The sequence below is a fragment of the Rhinoderma darwinii genome (assembly GCF_050947455.1).
Source record: "Rhinoderma darwinii isolate aRhiDar2 chromosome 1 unlocalized genomic scaffold, aRhiDar2.hap1 SUPER_1_unloc_25, whole genome shotgun sequence".
Taxonomy (NCBI): domain Eukaryota; kingdom Metazoa; phylum Chordata; class Amphibia; order Anura; family Rhinodermatidae; genus Rhinoderma; species Rhinoderma darwinii.
Genome location: NW_027461662.1, coordinates 154455 through 173470, shown reverse-complemented (window position 1 = coordinate 173470; position 19016 = coordinate 154455). Strand labels below are relative to the sequence as shown.

At 44.4% G+C, this 19016-nt stretch overlaps 1 long non-coding RNA gene across 2 annotated transcripts in view; it reads right to left on the bottom strand.

Annotated features, from left to right (window-relative positions):
- LOC142671128 (uncharacterized) overlaps positions 1 to 19016 on the bottom strand; it is a 207125-nt gene that overhangs the window by 101319 nt on the left and 86790 nt on the right. The window lies entirely within an intron of this gene.

Below are 19016 nucleotides of genomic sequence, written 5' to 3'. Positions count from 1 at the left end.
AGATATTACCACACACACTGCTCCCTGTAGATATTACCACACACTACTCCCTGTAGATATTACCACACACTGCCCCCTGTAGATATTACCACACACTGCCCCCTGTAGATAATACCACACACACTGCTCCCTGTAGATATTACCACACACTGCTCCCTGTACATATTACCACACACTGCTCCCTGTAGATATTACCACACACTGCTCCCTGTATATATTACCACACACACTGCTCCCTGTAGATATTACCACACACACTGCTCCCTGTAGATATTACCACACACTACTCCCTGTAGATATTACCACACACTGCCCCCTGTAGATATTACCACACACTGCCCCCTGTAGATAATACCACACACACTGCTCCCTGTAGATATTACCACACACACTGCTCCCTGTAGATATTACCACACACACTGCTCCCTGTAGATATTACCACACACTGCTCCCTGTAGATATTACCACACACTGCTCCCTGTAGATATTACCACACACACTGCTCCCTGTAGATATTACCACACACTGCTCCCTGTAGATATTACCACACACACTGCTCCCTGTACATATTACCACACACACTGCTCCCTGTAGATATTACCACACACTGCTCCCTGTAGATATTACCACACACACTGCACCCTGTATATATTACCACACACACTGCTCCCTGTACATATTACCACACACTGCTCCCTGTAGATATTACCACACACACTGCTCCCTGTAGATATTACCACACACACTGCTCCCTGTAGATATTACCACACACTGCTCCCTGTAGATATTACCACACACTGCTCCCTGTAGATATTACCACACACACTGCTCCCTGTAGATATTACCACACACACTGCTCCCTGTAGATATTACCACACACACTGCTCCCTGTAGATATTACCACACACTGCTCCCTGTAGATGTTACCACACACTGCTCCCTGTAGATATTACCACACACACTGCTCCCTGTAGATATTACCACACACACTGCTCCCTGTAGATATTACCACACACACTGCTCCCTGTAGATATTACCACACACACTGCTCCCTGTAGATATTACCACACACACTGCTCCCTGTAGATATTACCACACACACTGCTCCCTGTAGATATTACCACACACGCTGCTCCCTGTAGATATTACCACACACGCTGCTCCCTGTAGATATTACCACACACGCTGCTCCCTGTAGATATTACCACACACGCTGCTCCCTGTAGATATTACCACACACGCTGCTCCCTGTAGATATTACCACACACGCTGCTCCCTGTACATATTACCACACACTGCTCCCTGTACATATTACCACACACACTGCTCCCTGTACATATTACCACACACACTGCTCCCTGTAGATATTACCACACACTGCTCCCTGTAGATATTACCACACACTGCTCCATGTAGATATTACCACACACACTGCTCCCTGTAGATATTACCACACACTGCTCCCTGTAGATATTACCACACACTGCTCCCTGTATATATTACCACACACATTGCTCCCTGTAGATAATACCACACACACTGCTCCCTGTAGATATTACCACACACACTGCTCCCTGTAGATATTACCACACACACTGCTCCCTGTAGATATTACCACACACACTGCTCCCTGTAGATATTACCACACACACAGCCCCCCTGTAGATATTACCACACACACTGCTCCCTGTAGATATTACCACATACACTGCTCCCTGTAGATATTACCACACACTGCTCCCTGTAGATAATACCACACTGCCCCCTGTAGATATTACCACACACTGCCCCCTGTAGATAATACCACACTGCTCCCTGTAGATATTACCACACACACTGCCCCCTGTAGATATTACCACACACTGCCCCCTGTAGATAATACCACACTGCTCCCTGTAGATATTACCACACACACTGCTCCCTGTAGATATTACCACACACACTGCTCCCTGTAGATATTACCACACACACTGCTCCCTGTATATATTACCACACACACTGCTCCCTGTATATATTACCACACACACTGCTCCCTGTAGATATTACCACACGCTGCTCCCTGTATATATTACCAAACACACTGCTCCCTGTAGATATTACCACACACACTGCTCCCTGTAGATATTACCACACGCTGCTCCCTGTATATATTACCAAACACACTGCTCCCTGTAGATATTACCACACACTGCTCCCTGTAGATATTACCACACACACTGCTCCCTGTATATATTACCACACACTGCTCCCTGTAGATATTACCACACACACTGCTCCCTGTAGATATTACCACACACACTGCTCCCTGTAGATATTACCACACACACTGCTCCCTGTATATATTACCACACACTGCTCCCTGTAGATATTACCACACACTGCTCCCTGTAGATATTACTACACACACTGCTCCCTGTAGATATTACCACACACACTGCTCCCTGTAGATATTACCACACACACTGCTCCCTGTATATATTACCACACACACAGCCCCCCTGTAGATATTACCACACACACACACACACACACTGCTTCCTGTAGATATTACCACACACTGCTCCCTGTAGATATTACCACACACACTGCTCCCTGTAGATATTACCACACACTGCTCCCTGTAGCTATTACCACACGCACTGCTCCCTGTATATATTACCACACACACTGCTCCCTGTAGATATTACCACACACTGCTCCCTGTAGATATTACCACACACTACTCCCTGTACATATTACCACACACACTGCTCCCTGTAGATATTACCACACACTGCTCCCTGTAGATATTACCACACACACTGCTCCCTGTAGATATTACCACACACACTGCTCCCTGTAGATATTACCACACACACTGCTCCCTGTAGATATTACCACACACACTGTTCCCTGTACATATTACCACACACACTGCTCCCTGTAGATATTACCACACACTGCTCCCTGTAGATATTACCACACACACTGCTCCCTGTAGATATTACCACACACTGCTCCCTGTAGATATTACCACACACTGCTCCCTGTAGATATTACCACACACACAGCCCCCCTGTAGATATTACCACACACACTGCTCCCTGTAGATATTACTACACACTGCTCCCTGTAGATATTACCACACACACTGCTCCCTGTAGATATTACCATACACTGCTTCCTGTAGATATTACCACACACACTGCTCCCTGTAGATATTACCACACACTGCTCCCTGTAGATATTACCACACACACTGCTCCCTGTAGATAATACCACACACTGCTCCCTGTAGATATTACCACACACACTGCTCCCTGTAGATATTACCACACACACTGCTCCCTGTAGATATTACCACACACACTGCTCCCTGTAGATATTACCACACACACACTGCTCCCTGTAGATATTACCACACACACTTCTCCCTGTAGATATTACTACACACACTGCTCCCTGTAGATATTACCACACACTGCTCCCTGTAGATATTACCACACACTGCTCTCTGTAGATATTACCACACACACTGCTCCCTGTAGATATTACCACACACACTGCTCCCTGTAGATATTACCACAAACACTGCTCCCTGTAGATATTACCACACACACTGCTCCCTGTAGATATTACCACACACACTGCTCCCTGTAGATATTACCACACACTGCTCCCTGTAGATATTACCACACACTGCTCCCTGTAGATATTACCACACACACACACTGCTTCCTGTAGATATTACCACACACACACACACTGCTTCCTGTAGATATTACCACACACTGCTCCCTGTAGATATTACCACACACTGTTCCCTGTAGATATTACCACACACACTGCTCCCTGTAGCTATTACCACACACACTGCTCCCTGTATATATTACCACACACACTGCTCCTTGTAGATATTACCACACACTGCTCCCTGTATATATTACCACACACACTGCTCCTTGTAGATATTACCACACACTGCTCCCTGTAGATATTACCACACACTGCTCCCTGTAGATATTACCACACAAACTGCTCCCTGTAGATATTACCACACACACACTGCTCCCTGTAGATATTACCACACACTGCTCCCTGTAGATATTACCACACACTGCTCCCTGTAGATATTACCACACACTGCTCCCTGTAGATATTACCACACACTGCTCCCTGTAGATATTACCACACACACTGCTCCCTGTAGATATTACCACACACACTGCTCCCTGTAGATATTACCACACACACTGCTCCCTGTAGATATTACCACACACACTGCTCCCTGTAGATAATACCACACACACAGCCCCCCTGTAGATATTATCACACACTGCTCCCTGTAGATATTACCCCACACTGCTCCCTGTAGATATTACCACACACGCTGCTCCCTGTAGATAGTACCACACACGCTGCTCCCTGTAGATAGTACCACACACGCTGCTCCCTGTAGATATTACCACACACACTGCTCCCTGTAGATATTACCACACACACTGCTCCCTGTAGATATTACTACACACTGCTCCCTGTAGATATTACCACACACTGCTCCCTGTAGATATTACCACACACTGCACCCTGTATATATTACCACACACTGCTCCCTGTAGATATTACCACACACACACACTGCTCCCTGTAGATATTACCACACACACTGCTCCCTGTAGATATTACCACACACACTGCTCCCTGTAGATATTACCACACACTGCTCCCTGTAGATATTACCACACACACTGCTCCCTGTATATATTACCACACACACACTGCTCCCTGTATATATTACCACACACACTGCTCCCTGTAGATATTACCACACACACTGCTCCCTGTAGATATTACCACACACACTGCTCCCTGTAGATATTACCACACACTGCCCCCTGTAGATATTACCACACACTGCTCCCTGTAGATATTACCACACACACTGCTGCCTGTATATATTACCACACACACTGCTCCCTGTACATATTACCACACACACTACTCCCTGTAGATATTACCACACACTGCTCCCTGTAGATATTACCACACACACTGCTCCCTGTAGATATTACCACACACTGCTCCCTGTAGATATTACCACACACACTGCTCCCTGTATATATTACCACACACTGCTCCCTGTAGATATTACCACACACACTGCTCCCTGTAGATATTACCACACACACTGCTCCCTGTAGATATTACCACACACACTGCTCCCTGTAGATATTACCACACACACTGCTCCCTGTAGATATTACCACACACTGCTCCCTGTAGATATTACCACACACTGCTCCCTGTAGATATTACCACACACACTGCTCCCTGTAGATATTACCACACACACTGCTCCCTGTAGATATTACCACACACACTGCTCCCTGTAGATATTACCACACACACTGCTCCCTGTATATATTACCACACACACTGCTCCCTGAAGATATTACCACACACTGCTCCCTGTAGATATTACCACACACTGCTCCCTGTAGATAATACCACACACACTGCTCCCTGTATATATTACCACACACACAGCCCCCCTGTAGATATTACCACACACTGCTCCCTGTAGATATTACCACACACGCTGCTCCCTGTAGATAGTACCACACACACTGCTTCCTGTAGATATTACCACACACACACACACACACACACACACACACACTGCTCCCTGTAGATATTACCACACACACTGCTCCCTGTAGATATTACCACACACACAGCCCCCCTGTAGATATTACCACACACTGCTCCCTGTATATATTACCACACACTGCTCCCTGTAGATATTACCACACACTGCTCCCTGTAGATATTACCACACACACTGCTCCCTGTAGATATTACCACACACACTGCTCCCTGTATATATTACCACACACACTGCTCCCTGTAGATATTACTACACACTGCTCCCTGTAGATATTACCACACACACTGCTCCCTGTAGATATTACCACACACACTGCTCCCTGTAGATATTACCCCACACACTGCTCCCTGTAGATATTACCACACACACTGCTCCCTGTAGATATTACCACACACACTGCTCCCTGTAGATATTACCACACACTGCTCCCTGTAGATATTACCACACACTGCCCCCTGTAGATATTACCACACACACTGCTCCCTGTAGATATTACCACACACACTGCTCCCTGTAGATATTACCATACACTGCTTCCTCTAGATATTACCACACACACTGCTCCCTGTAGATATTACCACACACACTGCTCCCTGTAGATATTACCACACACACTGCTCCCTGTATATATTACCACACACACTGCTCCCTGTAGATATTACCACACACTGCTCCCTGTATATCTTACCACACACACTGCTCCCTGTAGATATTACCACACACACTGCTCCCTGTAGATATTACCACACACTGCTCCCTGTAGATATTACCACACACACTGCTCCCTGTAGATATTACCACACACTGCTCCCTGTAGATATTACCACACACACTGCTCCCTGTATATATTACCACACACTGCTCCCTGTAGATATTACCACACACACTGCTCCCTGTAGATATTACCACACACACTGCTCCCTGTAGATATTACCACACACACTGCTCCCTGTAGATATTACTACACACACTGCTCCCTGTAGATATTACCACACACACTGCTCCCTGTAGATATTACCACACACACTGCTCCCTGTAGATAATACCACACACACAGCCCCCCTGTAGATATTACCACACACTGCTCCCTGTAGATATTACCACACACACTGCTCCCTGTAGATATTACCACACACACACACTGCTTCCTGTAGATATTACCACACACACATACACACTGCTTCCTGTAGATATTACCACACACTGCTCCCTGTAGATATTACCACACACTGCTCCCTGTAGATATTACCACACACACAGCCCCCCCTGTAGCTATTACCACACACACTGCTCCCTGTAGATATTACCACGCACTGCTCCCTGTAGATATTACTACACACTGCTCCCTGTAGATATTACCACACACACTGCTCCCTGTAGATATTACCACACACTGCTCCCTGTAGATATTACCACACACTGCCCCCTGTAGATATTACCACACACACTGCTCCCTGTAGATATTACCACACACACTGCTCCCTGTAGATATTACCACACACACTGCTCCCTGTAGATATTACCACACACACTGCTCCCTGTATATATTACCACACACACTGCTCCCTGTAGATATTACCACACACACTGCCCCCTGTAGATATTACCACACACTGCTCCCTGTAGATATTACCACACACTGCCCCCTGTAGATATTACCACACACACTGCTCCCTGTAGATATTACCACACACACTGCTCCCTGTAGATATTACCACACACACTGCTCCCTGTAGATATTACCACACACTGCTCCCTGTAGATATTACCACACACTGCCCCCTGTAGATATTACCACACACTGCTCCCTGTAGATAATACCACACTGCTCCCTGTAGATATTACCACACACTGCTCCCTGTAGATATTACCACACACACTGCTTCCTGTAGATAATACCACACACACAGCCCCCCTGTAGATATTACCACACACTGCTCCCTGTAGATATTACCACACACACTGCTCCCTGTAGATAATACCACACACACAGCCCCCCTGTAGATATTACCACACACTGCTCCCTGTAGATATTACCACACACACTGCTCCCTGTAGATAATACCACACACACAGCTCCCTGTATATATTACCACACACACAGCCCCCCTGTAGATATTACCACACACTGCTCCCTGTAGATATTACCACAAACACACACTGCTTCCTGTAGATATTACCACACACACACACACACACACACACACACTGCTTCCTGTAGATATTACCACACACTGCTCCCTGTAGATATTACCACACACTGTTCCCTGTAGATATTACCACACACACTGCTCCCTGTAGCTATTACCACACGCACTGCTCCCTGTATATATTACCACACGCACTGCTCCCTGTATATATTACCACACACACTGCTCCTTGTAGATATTACCACACACTGCTCCCTGTAGATATTACCACACACTGCTCCCTGTAGATATTACCACACACTGCTCCCTGTAGATATTACCACACACTACTCCCTGTACATATTACCACACACACTGCTCCCTGTAGATATTACCACACACACACTGCTCCCTGTAGATATTACCACACACACTGCTCCCTGTAGATATTACCACACACTGCTCCCTGTAGATATTACCACACACACTGCTCGCTGTAGATATTACCACACACTGCTCCCTGTAGATATTACCACACGCACTGCTCCCTGTAGATATTACCACACGCACTGCTCCCTGTAGATATTACCACACGCACTGCTCCCTGTAGATATTACCACACGCACTGCTCCCTGTAGATATTACCACACGCACTGCTCCCTGTAGATATTACCACACGCACTGCTCCCTGTAGATATTACCACACACACTGCTCCCTGTATATATTACCACACACACTGCCCCCTGTATATATTACCACACACACTGCTCCCTGTATATATTACCACACACTGCTCCCTGTAGATATTACCACACACACTGCTCCCTGTATATATTACCACACACACTGCTTCCTGTATATATTACCACACACACTGCTCCCTGTATATATTACCACACACTGCTCCCTGTAGATATTACCACACACACTGCTCCCTGTAGATATTACCACACACACTGCTCCCTGTAGATATTACCACACACACTGCTCCCTGTAGATATTACCACACACTGCCCCCTGTAGATATTACCACACACACTGCTCCCTGTATATATTACCACACACACTGCTCCCTGTAGATATTACCACACACTGCTCCCTGTATATATTACCACACACACTGCTCCCTGTAGATATTACCACACACACTGCTCCCTGTATATATTACCACACTGCTCCCTGTAGATATTACCACACACACTGCTCCCTGTAGATATTACCACACACACTGCTCCCTGTATATATTACCACACACACTGCTCCCTGTAGATATTACCACACACTGCTCCCTGTAGATATTACCACACACACTGCTCCCTGTAGATATTACCACACACACTGCTCCCTGTAGATATTACCACACACACTGCTCCCTGTAGATATTACCACACACACTGCTCCCTGTAGATATTACCACACACACTGCTCCCTGTAGATATTACCACACACTGCTCCCTGTAGATATTACCACACACACTGCTCCCTGTATATATTACCACACACACTGCTATATTACCACACACACTGCTCCCTGTAGGTATTACCACACACACTGCTGCCTGTATATATTACCACACACACTGCTCCCTGTACATATTACCACACACTCTGCCCTCTGTAGATATTACCACACACACTGCTCCCTGTAGATATTACCACACACACTGCTCCCTGTAGATATTACCACACACACTGCTCCCTGTAGATATTACCACACACTGCCCCCTGTAGATATTACCACACACTGCTCCCTGTAGATATTACCACACACACTGCTGCCTGTATATATTACCACACACACTGCTCCCTGTACATATTACCACACACACTACTCCCTGTAGATATTACCACACACTGCTCCCTGTAGATATTACCACACACACTGCTCCCTGTAGATATTACCACACACTGCTCCCTGTAGATATTACCACACACACTGCTCCCTGTATATATTACCACACACTGCTCCCTGTAGATATTACCACACACACTGCTCCCTGTAGATATTACCACACACACTGTGTTCGGGTACTAATCAGTCTCAACCGGCAGGGATAATACGCTGAGTTCGTACGAAAGGAATCACACCACACAGAGTCTGGTACAAAGCTCCTCACTCAGCATCAGGCGTCACTGATTTATTTATTACACACATTTGTTCTATATCTCCTTTCTCCTGGGGGTGGGTACATGTTATCACACTTTTATAAAAGCACGTATCACTGTAAGCCTCTTGTTACTTTGTGTCATCCTTGGATAGGTTCACCCTTATCTGGTCCTTTAGATATGTCTTCATAGTTCATAGTTTGTTCATACCAGGAAGTGACTTGTTATTTTATTAGTGCGTAGTCCCTGTTCAGGGGCCATCTTGCCACGTATACTTATCTAATCCTATTACTATTGCTTCATCACAATTATGTACACAACTCTATAGTCTATATTTTATTAAAGAAAGAAAATTATTATAAACATTAACTTCTGTCCACTCCATCCTTCACAGTCCCCCCTTTTATCATTATTTTCTTCATTTCTTAACCTAAGTGTGTCCGTGCTCTGGGAAAGGGGAGTAAAAGGATTTTTTCACCAGTTTGAGACGAGCCTCCCCTATTAGGAGACCCCCCTTTGTAGCTGGACTTAAAGAGTCGGTGCACACCCTACACTATCTATTCATCTTCAGAACAATAGTCTCGATAAAGGGTGGTTGTTTTCATGGATGGAGTTGGTAAAAGTCCTTCAATTTCTGAAGAAAACATAAAAGTGGGAGTTACTTCAGTTATAGTTTTAGTCATTAATTTCTTCATACATGGTAATACACAACAAGCAATAACTGCGAAAAGCACTAGAAAGATTAAGATTACAATCCCAATTTGGGCCAGAATTTTCTGCCATCCGGTTAACCATGAGAAATACTGATCCCATGGGTCTGTGAAACCTCAATTTCGTTTTAATTCCTCGGATAAAGAAACAATCTGTTTGATTGCCATGGTTACTTTGCCGTTTGGTCCTGTGTTATCTGGAATAAAAGTACGACAGGTAGTACCTATCATGGCACAAACGCCTCCTTTTTCTGCTAGTATCATATCAAGGGCCATACGGTTCTGGAAAGTCATAGTAGATGTGGGTCCTAACTGGTCAGCTAGACCTTGTAAAGCGTCCCTAGTATAGTTAACAAACCGTTGCTGGTTGTAATAGATATAATTTATCCAATCTACATTTTTGTTAGCTGTGATCATAGGGATTAATGATTCAAATCAAGCTGCTACCTGATCCCGGGCCTTGAATTCATCTGGGACCCCCCTTGGGACTCCTATAGCATCTATATACACATGGGGGTCAAAACTTCCTTTCAGATCTCTTTTTTCCCCTTGTAAATATGTGACTATTTTGAGAGATGGTCTCTTGGGTTTCTAACTGTATACCATTCAATACTCCTAAATATCTCTTAAAATTGTTATCAAGAATACAAAATATCTCCTATTTCTTATTTGGCTATTATTCATACATAATATCATCCCATCAGTTTCTTTTATTACAATCGTAGAGTTGAGCCTCTCCTTGTTGCATCTTTCATAAGTCTTATTTATCATTTCGTTTCTATTTTTACTGGTTGTATATTTCTGTCGATACTGTAAATCTGGTTCATAACAACAAAACCACAGCCCCGGCGTCTCTTCTTGTATGCTAATGTTGGCTGTTTTGTCTATGTGAAGGTACACAGTCCCTCCATGTGGTCCTTTTTTCCAAGTCCCTTCGGTTGTAGTCACATTTGTAGTATAACACGGGGCATTGGCCTTACATGTGTAGTTACCCTCCTTTCTATCCACTGTGGCATTCGCCCACCCTGTCCTGAACTGTTCCAGTGATTCTGTACTGATTACGTGTACAGGAGTAGCAGTTCTGCCTTTTTGTATAAGAGCACACGCAACAACCGCCGCAACAACCGCAAAGATCTTCATTCTTCTGGCTGAAGAACCTTTTTACAATGACTGGCGTGAATCCAGCTTGCCTTTCCTTCGAGCTTCACTGAGGTGCTTGTAACGAGTAGGACTTGAAAAGGACCATCAAATCTTGGGTCTAGACTTTTCCTCACGTGTCTTTTAACAACGACCCAATCTGCTGGTTCTAGCTTATACGTCAACTGAATCAGGACCTGGAATGGAAGCAAATACTTGTGCATGCACCTTGGTCAATTGTTTGTCAAGCGTTGATACATAATCTGTTAGTCTACCATACTGCATTTGGAGCACCTGTGGAAAATAACATCCTAATCTGGGAGCCGACCCAAATAAGATCTCATATGGGCTGAGACCTGTTCTTTTTGTGGGCGTGTATCTTACTGAGAACAAGGCTAATGGTAGACACTCGGTCCATGGTTTCCCGTTTTCTACCATTGCTTTTTGGATTTTCAATTTGAGAGTCCCATTTAGTCTCTCAACCTTCCCACTGCTTTGTGGATGGTATGGTGTATGTAGGGCTTGACTTATGCCTAGAGCTGACAACACATGGTTCATGATTTCACCCGTAAAATGAGTTCCTCTGTCGCTCTCGATCACCTCTGGAACTCCATATCTGCACACCACCTCGTTGATCAGTTTCTTTGCTGTGGCTACGGCTGTAGCTTTGGTTACTGGAAAAGCTTCTGGCCATCCTGAAAAGAGATCAATACAAACAAGCACATACTCCTAGGTACCAACTTTGGGTAGTTGAATATAGTCTATCTGCAGTCTCTGGAACGGATATATAGGTCTGGGTGTGTGCTTCTGTGGTACTTTTACAGTTCTTCCAATATTATGTGTTGCACAGATCATGCATCCTTGTGTAAAACTGCTGGCCATCACACTAAACCCTGGGGCATACCACACCTTGTTTACCAAGTCCATCATTGCCGTTTTTTATTGGTGTGTCTCTCCATGTGTTATCTGGGCCATCATTGGGAACATTGTCTTAGGCAGGCACAGTTTATTCTGGCATTGCCAGAGGCCATCTTTTCGTAGCGTTGCTCCTTGGGCCGTCCACTTGTCTTTTTCTTCTTTTGTTGCTTGTCCTTGAAGTTTTTTGCCGTAGTTCCGGGCTTACAGCTGGTCTTGTTTCCTCTGGATCTTTTATCTGACATACGGCTGCTAACACGGGTAGCTTCTGTGCTGCTTGCTTTGCCGCTTCGTCTGCCAGGGCATTTCCTTTTGTCTCTGGTGAACTCACCTTAGTGTGAGCTTTTATCTTTACTACTGCTACTTCTGTGGGTAACATCAGGGTCGCCATCAAATATTTTACAAAGTCTGCATTCTTTACAGGTGTACCTGCAGAGGTCAAAAATTGTCTTGCCCTCCATATGGGGCCATAATCGTGTGCAATCCCAAATGCATATCGAGAGTCAGTGTATATATTTGCTGTCTTTCCTTCTGCATGTTGGCATGCTGCTGCCAGGGCCTTAAGCTCCGCTTCTTGTGCTGAGCGGGACGCTGGTAAGGAGGCTGCTTCTAGGACTACATCTTCGGTGGTTACTGCATATCCTGTAAGAAAAGATCCTTCTACAAAATACCTTGAACCATCCACAAAGAGTATTTAGGTCTGGGTTTTGGAGTGGGGTATCTTTTACATGTGCGAAGCCCACTGTTTCCTGGGCCATAAGGGCCATACAATCATGTTCATCAGTTTCAGACAAAAATTGTGACCATACTTTACCTACGTCTTCTCCCCCCTTGCTCCAAAGGCAGTAAGGTAGCTGGGTTCAATGTAGTACAGCGGTGTAAAGTAACCTGCTCAGGGAGAAGAAGCGCACAGGTTAATCTCAAATGTCTTGCAGTGGACAAATGCTTAGGTTGTACTTGAGTTAGAATAGCAGTAATATATATATCATGTGGTGGAAATGCCAGGACCAAATCTGAGGCCTTGTTTAACATTGAATTTACAGCAATGATAGCTCTCACACATGATGGGGAACCTCGGGCCACAGGGTCTAGTCTAGCTGAATAATATACTATCGGGCTCTGCTGTGGTCCATGACTTTGTGTGAGAACCGCAGTGTCATGTCCATTTTGTTCAGTACAGTACAAAGTATATGCTTGCGTAGAGGTACTCCATGGATTGGTGTCACAAGCCGCTACCAAACACAACTCCTCCTCATTCAGCTGATAATCCAGAATACTTTGAGAATCTCACTTTTATCAGGTTCTGCAAATACTTGATTAATACAAAAACAAATAAAAATAAAACATTCCCAAAAACTTTACATCAAATTAACAATGTCCAGACAAGTTTTGTTTTGCCTTCTCCCTCATCTAAATCCATAAAGACTCGTGTGAGTGATGTCACCTCGCCTCCTGTGTAACTTTGCTGGAGGGGGATGGTCTCTTACACATAAACCAAAATTGTACCTGATCAGTTCCTTCACCCTTCCCCCCTTTGTGGACTCTGCGAGAGTGATGTAGCAGAGTTCACAACTACATCTCAACATAACACTAATTTAACCCCTTGTAATGTACAACAGCCTGAAACAAAAATGACTTTTTCCTGACAAACATTTGATCTTTACAATGACATAACTCATGTGTGAAATCAAAAACAAAACAATTGTAGTTAGTTATTCAATAAAACAGAAAATATTATCTCTGATCACATTAATTACTGCAAACCAATAAACAGTATATAAAAATAGGGAACGGTGGGGGGCACATACATTTTCAAAACCCCGTGTCTCACAGTATCTGTAGTTTAATACATCTGAATTAACATCAAAACACATGAAATCTGATCACATCATAACACATAAATATCGTAACTTTTATAACCAACAGCGCTTGCGCAAAAGAGAAGAAATGTATTTAGGTTTGTAGACATTACTGATATATATATATCTCAGCAGTGCATATTGAGATCCCTCTGTCTCATCAGCCCTGCAGACTGCACCCAGTCAGCCCCCCTCCTCCTCCTCTCAAACACAGCACACTTTAGGGGGGAGGGAGGTCACAAACTCGCAGCTTCTCACAATCTTAACACTTTCAATGCCGGCAAAACAACATACGTATCTGCAATCATTTATCACACCATTGTACAGGAATTATCTACGTTAATGTTTAACCGTACAATCTGACGGCCACCATCTCTATATTATGATGACGTGTTGTTTCATCAGTGAACTAAAACTGGAACTTCTGTAAATAGAAAAAACACTACAAATGACAAAATTAACAAGGTGATTATTTCATACTGATTTGGTTGGGCCGGGCGTGGCCACATCCTACGGAGGGGGCTTATAAAATCCACCTTCTTGTGTGAGTACCGGATATAACGGAACAACAGGTTTAGGTGTACCAAGATGGCCTCCTGGGGCGGGGAGTGGTGCCGAAGGCGTGGCATATATGGGAGGATCGGGGCGTGGAAAGTGACATGATACACAATATTCAACTTGGGGCGGGTTCTGTTAACCACAACTGGGACACTCCCACGAAGTTAGAATTCCACCGTCGCCATTATAGGGCGGTGGCTGGACACGTTCTTTGTAATACACATATTTGATGATTTTACCCTTTCTGTCTCGTATTTCTTGCTCAGTAAACTTGTCTTTAGTTATGGCTATGGCTGTTCTTTGCCAAGCTAATGCTTCATCTAACTTTCCTTCGTCACTTAATCTTCCCTTGTTTTCCCTAAGAGCTGCAGCCCATTCTTCCATCTATAAATATGCCACCTATGTGCATAACTTTCTTACTATTTTCTACATTCTTCTTGCCTTCTCTTTTTTCTACTATCTCTTTTGCGGTTAATGAACCACATTCCTTTGCCTGTCTCTTTGTTTTAAACACATTAAACATACTGTTCTATATTTAACACCGTCCTGAGAATGAAACCTTATTCTCGATGTTTCTGAACAAAAAACACAATTTTTTTTTTATTTTTTTTTAACACAATTATAACTGACTGTCTGTCTCTGTCGTCTTAATGGTATCAACCTATACCCTGCGACCAATTAAATTATTACACTTACACCTGTCGTCTTAATGGTATCAACCTATACCCTGCGACCAATTAAATTATTACACTTACACCTGTCGTCTTAATGGTATCAACCTATACCCTGCGACCAATTAAATTATTACACTTACACCTGTCGTCTTAATGGTATCAACCTATACCCTGCGACTATTTGTCTCTGTCGACTTAATGGTATCAACCTATACCCTGCGACGAATTAAATTATTACACTTATACTTATCACCTATGCCGGCGAGACGCGACTATCTATACTATGATTCTTGGAACCACACAGCGGGTTAACTCTCTGTCGCTGAGAGTGTGGCCGGGATCGACTCCAAATACCTCGGTATCTTATCACCTGCTCACTCTCCCACACGGATAAGAGCCAATATTCATAAACATGAACTTAACCTTACCGTGTTTTATTTGAAGCTGATCAGACTTCCTGGGAGCGTGGCTGGTGATTCGATGTTGAGGCGTCTGGGGGTCGTCGATCACGGACACGGCTTATCCCTCGAGTGTGGCCCCACGTCGAGCGCCAAAATGTTCGGGTACTAATCAGTCTCAACCGGCAGGGATAATACGCTGAGTTCGTACGAAAGGAATCACACCACACAGAGTCTGGTACAAAGCTCCTCACTCAGCATCAGGCGTCACTGATTTATTTATTACACACATTTGTTCTATATCTCCTTTCTCCTGGGGGTGGGTACATGTTATCACACTTTTATAAAAGCACGTATCACTGTAAGCCTCTTGTTACTTTGTGTCATCCTTGGATAGGTTCACCCTTATCTGGTCCTTTAGATATGTCTTCATAGTTCATAGTTTGTTCATACCAGGAAGTGACTTGTTATTTTATTAGTGCGTAGTCCCTGTTCAGGGGCCATCTTGCCACGTATACTTATCTAATCCTATTACTATTGCTTCATCACAATTATGTACACAACTCTATAGTCTATATTTTATTAAAGAAAGAAAATTATTATAAACATTAACTTCTGTCCACTCCATCCTTCACAACTGCTCCCTGTAGATATTACTACACACACTGCTCCCTGTAGATATTACCACACACTGCTCCCTGTAGATATTACCACACACTGCTCCCTGTAGATATTACTACACACACTGCTCCCTGTAGATATTACCACACACGCTGCTCCCTGTAGATATTACCACACACACTGCTCCCTGTAGATATTACCACACACACTGCTCCCTGTAGATATTACCACACACACTGCTCCTTGTATATATTACCACACACACTGCTCCCTGTAGATATTACCACACACTGCTCCCTGTAGATAATACCACACACACACTGCTCCCTGTATATATTACCACACACACAGCCCCCCTGTAGATATTACCACACACTGCTCCCTGTAGATATTACCACACACGCTGCTCCCTGTAGATAGTACCACACACACTGCTTCCTGTAGATATTACCACACACACACACACACACACACTGCTCCCTGTAGATATTACCACACACACTGCTCCCTGTAGATATTACCACACACTGCTCCCTGTATATATTACCACACACTGCTCCCTGTAGATATTACCACACACTGCTCCCTGTAGATATTACCACACACACTGCTCCCTGTAGATATTACCACACACACTGCTCCCTGTATATATTACCACACACACTGCTCCCTGTAGATATTACTACACACTGCTCCCTGTAGATATTACCACACACACTGCTCCCTGTAGATATTACCACACACACTGCTCCCTGTAGATATTACCCCACACACTGCTCCCTGTAGATATTACCACACACACTGCTCCCTGTATATATTACCACACACTGCTCCCTGTAGATATTACCACACACACTGCTCCCTGTAGATATTACCACACACACTGCTCCCTGTAGATATTACTACACACACTGCTCCCTGTAGATATTACCACACACACTGCTCCCTGTAGATAATACCACACACACAGCCCCCCTGTAGATATTACCACACACTGCTCCCTGTAGATATTACCACACACACTGCTCCCTGTAGATATTACTACACACTGCTCCCTGTAGATATTACCACACACACTGCTCCCTGTAGATATTACCACACACACTGCTCCCTGTAGATATTACCCCACACACTGCTCCCTGTAGATATTACCACACACACTGCTCCCTGTATATATTACCACACACTGCTCCCTGTAGATATTACCACACACACTGCTCCCTGTAGATATTACCACACACACTGCTCCCTGTAGATATTACTACACACACTGCTCCCTGTAGATATTACCACACACACTGCTCCCTGTAGATAATACCACACACACAGCCCCCCTGTAGATATTACCACACACTGCTCCCTGTAGATATTACCACACACACTGCTCCCTGTAGATATTACCACACACACACACTGCTTCCTGTAGATATTACCACACACACATACACACTGCTTCCTGTAGATATTACCACACACTGCTCCCTGTAGATATTACCACACACTGCTCCCTGTAGATATTACCACACACACTGCTCCCTGTAGATATTACCACGCCCTGCTCCCTGTAGATATTACTACACACTGCTCCCTGTAGACATTACCACACACACTGCTCCCTGTAGATATTACCACACACTGCTCCCTGTAGATATTACCACACACTGCCCCCTGTAGATATTACCACACACACTGCTCCCTGTAGATATTACCACACACACTGCTCCCTGTAGATATTACCACACACACTGCTCCCTGTAGATATTACCACACACACTGCTCCCTGTAGATATTACCACACACACTGCTCCCTGTAGATATTACCACACACACTGCTCCCTGTATATATTACCACACACACTGCTCCCTGTAGATATTACCACACACACTGCCCCCTGTAGATATTACCACACACTGCCCCCTGTAGATATTACCACACACACTGCTCCCTGTAGATATTACCACACACACTGCTCCCTGTAGATATTACCACACACACTGCTCCCTGTAGATATTACCACACACACTGCCCCCTGTAGATATTACCACACACTGCCCCCTGTAGATATTACCACACACTGCTCCCTGTAGATAATACCACACTGCTCCCTGTAGATATTACCACACACTGCTCCCTGTAGATATTACCACACACGCTGCTCCCTGTAGATAGTACCACACACACTGCTTCCTGTAGATAATACCACACACACAGCCCCCCTGTAGATATTACCACACACTGCTCCCTGTAGATATTACCACAC